Below are 8,314 nucleotides of genomic sequence, written 5' to 3'. Positions count from 1 at the left end.
GTTTGTGTTGGGTTTTGGGCCGTTGACGCCCCTGGTTTCCATCACACTGTTTTGAGGACAATTTAAAATTGGGTCAGTAGGGGGAAATCTATTTAAACCCCTGACTGTATACAATCGACTTCATTTAAGTGCAAGGGCTTAAAGTGCAACATGTCAGTCCTGCAAGTTGACCATTCAGTCACTCCACCTACCAGCCTAGTCAAAAGCAATAAAACACTCATTAAAATGGACTACGGTGAAGAATCTAGTGGATACGTGTATAATACATACTATACATACACATTAACTGTTCAGATTTACATGTACTGTACCTGTACATCTTCAGCCTCCCCTATTCTTTCTCGTTTTCTGTCCGGATTGCCGTTGTTCTGCCAGTCTTGAAATATTGATTCCTTATTCTTGTAAATCCGAGAAATCTGGCTAGGATGAACGCCGTCATGTTTCGCAATAGAGACCTGACTCCCCTTCTTGTCAAGTCTGTTTAAGACATCAACACCGCTCCGTCAGAGACAATGATTTTTGTGCACAGGACGATGAAGTCGATGCCATAGTCAAAAGTCATGACAGCTAACTAATTACAGTTGAGTTGTAAGGCTGATCCGTAATGTCATTCGTTGCTAACAGACTTCTCTTTAACATCTTGGCAGTTCTGAGACGACATTTACACAGACGTACAGTAAGTAACACGCTGCTGAACTGACTATGGTGTACACCCAGTAACTGCACTGGAAACTGTTAGGCCTCTATATAGTAGCGGGATTGGACATCTGCACCTGAACGATCACAAGAGTCGGGGTACTTACATCGTCGCACGCTGATGACATCACTTGAGCGTGTCAATCGATATCGATGTTTGACTAGTGGATGTGAAGAGACCGTGCAGCTAACCGGAGTGAATTTGGCTGGCGAGAACAGCAATGGGATCCATAATGTACGTGCGGTTAAGAGGATTGTGTGCTCATAGCTAGTACACTTATCCGAAGTTATTGCCTGTTTACTTGACTTTATACAAATAGGGACCGTGCAAGTCACGCACAGCTAAGCGGAGCGTGCGCTTAACCGATGTGCACTTAACTGGAGTCGACTGTACCTTAATTTTTATTGCAGAAAAACAGAATTTTTTAGACAGGTTTTAGAACACTATTTTAAGATGATTTTTAATAATAAAGAGAACTTTTAGAGTATTTATAGTAGATAATTGGTTTGGATGTTGCCACACAAGTGCGATTAGGAGACAACTAAAGGGCCTGAATAATAGTAATTCCATGCCTGACCAGGGGGTGGTGAGGTGCACTAATGGTCTCTCTCAATTCCTTACAGACCATTCTCGAGAAATCCCGTCCGGTTCTGGCGCTCTCTGATGACATCACTTCCAGTTCCAGTGTTGCCGATGACATCACTTCCTCCACTTATCTTTAAAATCCACCATATTAAGACAGCAATTCAGTTCTGTTTTGGACTCACATGAGTAAAAAACTCTTGTCAATTTACTTCTTTGCAGCCAGGATATAATATATGGGTGGCTGCCCCAAACCTTTTCATGTCTCATTGTACTTTTTGTGACAATGCATATAATCTAAAATAAAAAGTTATTTTCGGGATCAGTATGCCAGAGGCTGCCTTCAGGCTTTTTTCCCCTAATCATAAACCGGAAAAGGTTTGGAGGCACCACCTTGGTAACCCCGTATACTTGAGGATTTGGCAAAGAAAAAAAACGCACGTCTTTACAGACACGAGATCAGAACAGGACTGAGGAATGGAAGTCTAGTGCTGGCTTATATGGTGGGTAGACAGGAAGGGGCGTGTCCAGGAGGATCGGAAACTGGAAATGATGTCAGGGGTGGCAGAGAGAGAGAGAGAGAGAGAGAAAGAATTAGAGCGGAGCACCAACCCCTGGTTTGGCGAGTAATGATACGTTCTCAAGCCTGTAAGCTGTCTGTCATGCGCACACGTGTGACAAGCTATAGTCTTACTCATAGTTTATTCACTTAAAAGCTATGCCTTATCTATACAGTATATGTGTATATATCTATATATATTGCATAGTTTACTGTCAAATAATGCAAAGAGTACGTGACACGTGTTAAGCCTTTATTTGGGCTCATCACGCGCACACACTCTACTGCTCCCCTTACGGGGATTGAACCTCGGAAGTCAGTGTCAGAGACGAAGTCCCTTTACGCTGTGCCACGGTGTGTAGTTCATTTATTTGACAGCCTGTAGATCGGAGTAATTACATTCATTGCATTCGTAGTCTGAGTCCCGACCTGATTGTATGGGACTACAAATGCAATGAATGTATATATATATATATATAAATATATATATATACATACTAGTCATTAAGCCCGTTACAATAACGGGCGCTAGAACAGTAATGCATAAACATTAGTAGGAATTATATATATATATTAAATGGCAAGGAACTTTGACCTCATTCTTTTTGTTGGTCGTATTTTTCATTCTTTCAGCCTTTCTTTTGTTGATGTTTACTTGCTGAGCTGACCGTTTTTCGTGGGCTGCCGCCATGTATTGTGTGTCTTTAATTTTCTGTGACAGTAATACTGTCTTGTACGGCTTTATTCAATAAGGGCGCGCACAAAAAGGTGAGCTTCAAAAGGGCGACCTCAATTGAGCGCAGTGAATAAAGGCGTTCGTAGATAATTTAGTTTAAATGGCTCTGGAATATGTGAACAGCAACAAAGGTGCAGATCTTTATTTACGCGCGCCCAATTGAGGTCGCCCTTTTGAGGCTCGCCTTTTTGTGCGCGCCCTTATTGAAGGATACCGTCTTGTATGTCCGCTGGCTTGTACGTCCGTAATATACCTTTAATTTTCTCTGGCGGTAATACAGGCGTGCGCGTCGGTAATATGCCTTTAATTTTCTCTGACAGTATGTGGCTGTAATATGCGTCACTGTATTGTGTACCTTTAATTTCCTCTCGCAATAATACTGGTTTGTATTTCCGTAAAACGCCTCTAACTTTCTCTGACAGTAATATCGCGAGTCGCACCGTGTCCCGCGCATGCGCACTTCACATACACGGACACCTGGACGCACGTAGGGATTTTATATATATATAGATACTGTATCTATGTTGTGACAAAAGTGTTATACGAGCACTAAACCCTACACAGACAGACACAGGAGGCACACTTAATAAAACAAATAAAAATTTTATTTTTATTTTTCTTCGCCTGTGGGTAACACCTTCCCTGTTCCCACAGGCACAATCACCACAATTCTTCTTCTCGTTATCCTCCACTCCTCTCCGGCAAGCTTTGTCTCCCTCCTCCCGACTCCCGGTTCCCAGAGTAGTGGCTGCTGGCTCCTTTTATAGCCCACCCTGAAGTGCTCCAGGTGTTTGATGACCCATTTCCGGCTGCACTTCCGGGTGTGGCAGAAGAACCACCCACATGGGCTCAGGAACCACTGCAGCACCCCCTGGTGGCACAAACCCCCCCCCCCAGGATCCCAACAGGGTCGTACAGACATCAATCTCCCATGGAGCCCTGCGGGAATCCGAGGCACCACTGCCTCCCAGGGGGGCTGCCATTTAGTGTCCCGGGGAAGGTACTGTTCAGTCCATGCCTGGACCATATACAGAGGAGGCATCCCGGCCAGGCAAGGGCCCTGGCCATCCACCACAATATTATATATATATACTGTATATACAGTATATGTATATATATATATATATATATATATATATATACACATACAGGTAGTCCCCAGGTTACGGACACCCGACCTACAACATACGAACGGGGCTGCAGCTGCGACGCATGTGCCTCAGTAACTACCGCTCCATCATCTTCGGCCCGGGGACGCTGCAAGTGATGGCTGGAGGGGGTCAATTCCCCTGCTTGCGCAGTGTAGTGTCGGTCGGGCAGCTCTCAGCGGCAAGCGGTTTCACTGCCCGCCACCCACGGCAAGTGGTGACCCTGTTGTGGGTGAACGGAGGCCATTGAGGGTGAACGGGGCGGCGGGGGGGTAGCATTGTAGTGTGCCTCGGATGGCTGCGTGTTGAATGAGGGTGGTGGTGTGGCGGGACACTGCAAACAGCATACTGTAGTGGAGGTGACTGTGAAGTGGGCTGGTGATGAACCGCCCCTCGCTGCCCCCATTCATTCTCAATAGCAAGCCTGCTTGTACTGTTACGCACATAGCAGGAAGTTGTCAGTACAAGGTGGTCCAGATCTAATTCTGCAGATTCAGATCGTCTGGATGACTTTGATTTATGCGGGGACGATTCCAGTTCGGCGCGAAGACAATTCTTCGTGTCGTCAGTTTGCACACTTCTCGATGGTCTGGGATTTTTCGGGTGATTTTCTATGTAATAAACTGAATAAGTTATAGCGTAACGAAAATTGCATAATTAGATCTGGACCACCCTATACATCAGACGTGTTGACGACTGGTGCCTTCCTGCTGTGATAGCGTGTACAGCGCTGTACAGAAGAGCTCATCTTAACCTTTTGTCTTCACCCTTCAACAATGTCTCTGAAACACAAATCTGATGAAAGTGCTGGTGATACAGTAAAGAAGAGAAAAACCATCACCATGGAAAGTAAAGTAGAAATAATAAAAAGGTCAGAGAGAGGTGAAACTCCATCATTTATTGGCAGAGCACTTGGTTACAGTCAGTCAACAATAGCATTTCTTAAAATAATATACCTGTTCTGACTTACATACAAATTCATCCATCCATCCATCCTCTTCTGCTTATCCGAGGTCGGGTCGCGGGGGCAGCAGCTTGAGCAGAGATGCCCAGACTTCCCTCTCCCCGGCCACTTCTTCTAGCTCTTCCGGGAGAATCCCGAGGCGTTCCCAGGCCAGCCAGGAGACATAGTCCCTCCAGCGTGTCCTGGGTCTTCCCTGGGGCCTCCTCCCGGTTGGACGTGCCTGGAACACCTCACCAGGGAGGCATCCAGGAGGCATCCTGATCAGATGCCCGAGCCACCTCATCTGACTCCTCTCGATGCGGAGGAGCAGCGGCTCTACTCTGAGCCCCTCCCGGATGACTGAGCTTCTCACCCTATCTTTAAGGGAAAGCCCAAACACCCTGCGGAGGAAACTCATTTCAGCCGCTTGTATTCGCGATCTCGTTCTTTCGGTCACTACCCATAGCTCATGACCATAGGTGAGGGTAGGAACATAGATCGACTGGTAAATTGAGAGCTTCGCCTTGTGGCTCAGCTCCTTTTTCACCACGACAGACCGATGCAGAGCCCGCATTACTGCGGATGCCGCACCGATCCGCCTGTCGATCTCACGCTCCATTCTTCCCTCACTCGTGAACAAGACCCCGAGATACTTGAACTCCTCCACTTGAGGCAGGATCTTGCTACCAACCCTGAGAGGGCACTCCACCCTTTTCCGGCTGAGGACCATAGTCTCGGATTTGGAGGTGCTGATTCCCATCCCAGCCGCTTCACACTCGGCTGCGAACCGATCCAGAGAGAGCTGAAGATCACGGCCTGATGAAGCAAACAGGACAACATCATCTGCAAAAAGCAGTGACCCAATCCTGAGTCCACCAAACCGGACCCCCTCAACGTCCTGGCTGCGCCTAGAAATTCTGTCCATAAAAGTTAAGAACAGAATCGGTGACAAAGGGCAGCCCTGGCGGAGTCCAACTCTCACTGGAAATGGGTTCGACTTACTGCCGGCAATGCGGACCAAGCTCTGGCACCGATCGTACAGGGACCGAACAGCCCTTATCAGGGGGTCCGGTACCCCATACTCTCGGAGTACCCCCCACAGGATTCCCCGAGGGACACGGTCGAACGCCTTTTCCAAGTTCAACTTAAGTACAAACTTACAGTCCCTATCTCGTACGTAACCCGGGGACTGCCTGCATATATAAAATCCAACGTCTGTCTGTCTGTCTGCTTTTCACGAGAGAACTACTTCACAGATTTAGATCTGTTTTTTTCTATAATTTGCTGGAACATTCCAGTTGATTTCGTGAATTCTCTCATCACACTAAGTATCAGAGTTTGCTTGCGGCACCGATTTATTTACACAAATCCAAGACAGTGGCTGCAGGCCGAGGGGAGCTGGGTGGGACCCTCCTCACTCATGCGCCAGCCTTCATTTGAGTCGCTGTACCTCGCGCCACATGTTGGAGTGCACCTCACCTCCACTTAGCTAGTGATATTTGTTTGTTCAGGACACATTATCATCTACCGATTTTTAAGGGGTAACGTTTGATGTTTTTGGGAGAGAGATCAGAGCTACGTGTGTTTTTGAGGGTAGCTGCTGATTGGCAGAGATATCATGGCCACTTGCTTTTCTCCCCACGTGGGGGATGCTCTCCCATCAGAGCTGAACATGATCAGATACAGTGCCGACATTTGACGTTGGCGCGTGCTTACCTTCTGCTTGGCAAGAATGAAATTTTTTCTTATTCTTTTATTGATTTTTAAAATTTATCCTGTTTGACTACTATGTGGGCAGAGCTAGACAGCTAGTCTAAAATAAAACACACACGTTAAATATGACGAGTCTTATTTAATAAACTAAAAAACTCTAATTACAATACGGGTGCAAGTTTTTATTCCCATCCAACGTCCCTTTTTAATGGGACTGCCAGCCTAATGAGACAAGTTGCTTTTACAATTTTCATCATCCTCGTGATTTTCACTCTGTTTTTGCCGGCGTTCTGACTGCTGTGACAGATAGGGGGCGCTATCATCCCCTTGAACCCTCAGACCACTCGTCAGACACCAGATAAAAGTCCAATGATGAGTTTATTGTAATAAATATGTGCACAAAGCACCTCCACTCCACAATACTCGATACTCTAATCACAATCCTCCACTCCCAGCAACTCAGTCACCCTTCCTCCCAACTCGGCACTCTGACCCGGAAGTGTTTCTGTCCCTCAGTCCATGTGATTTCCCAGCACTTCCGGATCAGATGAAAACTCCTTCTTTTCTTCAATCCGCAAGTACTTTATTTCTTCCGTCCTCGTGACTGGGAAGTACTTCCGGGTTATACTGAAAATATAAATCGTTGAGCCTCCCTGCAGCATCCCCTGGATGCCCTCATGGCATCCAGCAGGGCTGTGATGTAAAACTCCACTGTCCATGATGTCCTGCTGGAACTCGGGGCACCTCCATGTTGCAAGTAGGGCTCCACCTGGCGGCGTGGGGGTATTGGCCGGGATGAACTGCCGGCCATAAACCACATTGCTTAATCCTTTATTTACTAATAAGCACGTCATTGGGGCAGAGAGTGAAGTAGGAATTGCAGAGTTTGCGATGAAAAATTAGGCAGCAGACAAGAAAAGGTTTGGGGATGGCCACCCCCTATACTGAAACAAAATCAGCAAATGAAAAGAAATGCGTCTTTACAGAAGCGGAGTTCACAACTGAACTGTCTAACAGGTGGAGACTGCTCTGTAAAGATGGTGGGTAGGAGGAAGAGGTGGAGTTCGGGCAGCCTGAACAGGAAGTGATGTAGCAGGAAAGGGGTTTCTGGGTAACGGGAAGGATGTCATCAGGGTTGACGGAAGTCATGTCAACAGTGGGTGTCCCGATGGTGATGTCATTGAGAGTCGGGGTCTTTAGCTGGGCTGCAGAGGAACAAGAAGAAAGAGTGCCGACCCCCGGTCTGTCTGACGGATAACACTAACTGAGTCTTATAAACCAGGGGTGTCAGACTCCAGGCCTGGTGGGCCGCAGTGGCTACAGGTTTTCATTCTCACTCTTTTCCTAATCAGTTTTCACTGCTAATTGACTCCTTTTCCCTTTAGTTTAATAGCCCTGTTGTTAAGGATTCAGTCCTCTGAGTTGATTCTTTTCTTCATTAAATGGCAGCCAAACAGAAATGAGACATGAAACGAGATCACAGATGACCAGCTAAATTAGGGCTTCAAAATCCAACCAATTTCACTCCAACCAGATTCTTAATGAGAAGCTGATTCTTGTTGTTAATTAAACCCGTTATTTAATTCCACAGCTTGTTGCTGCTCTCATTCTGCCACCGCAGACATTTCCAGAACAGTTGATTTTCTGATGTTTCTAAGAACACCATCAAGAAGTTTTGGTTGACCTGAGGAGATCAACATTACTGAGACCTTCGCCTCTCTTATTTTCAGATATTGTGTGATGGGCACAGGTGGGCTGGTCATGTGGCGGCTCATTTTGTGTCTCATTATTGTTTGGCTGCTGATTACGGAACAAGTGACAACTAAGAGGCCTGAGTCACGTTAATTAAAACTAAAGCCAAAAAAGTTAATTAGCAGCAAAAACTGGTCACTAATTAAGAATGAAAACCTGCAGCCACTGCGGCCCACCAGGACTG

Source organism: Erpetoichthys calabaricus, chromosome 7 (assembly GCF_900747795.2).
Source record: "Erpetoichthys calabaricus chromosome 7, fErpCal1.3, whole genome shotgun sequence".
NCBI classification, from domain to species: domain Eukaryota; kingdom Metazoa; phylum Chordata; class Cladistia; order Polypteriformes; family Polypteridae; genus Erpetoichthys; species Erpetoichthys calabaricus.
Note: the sequence above shows the minus strand (reverse complement) of the source record.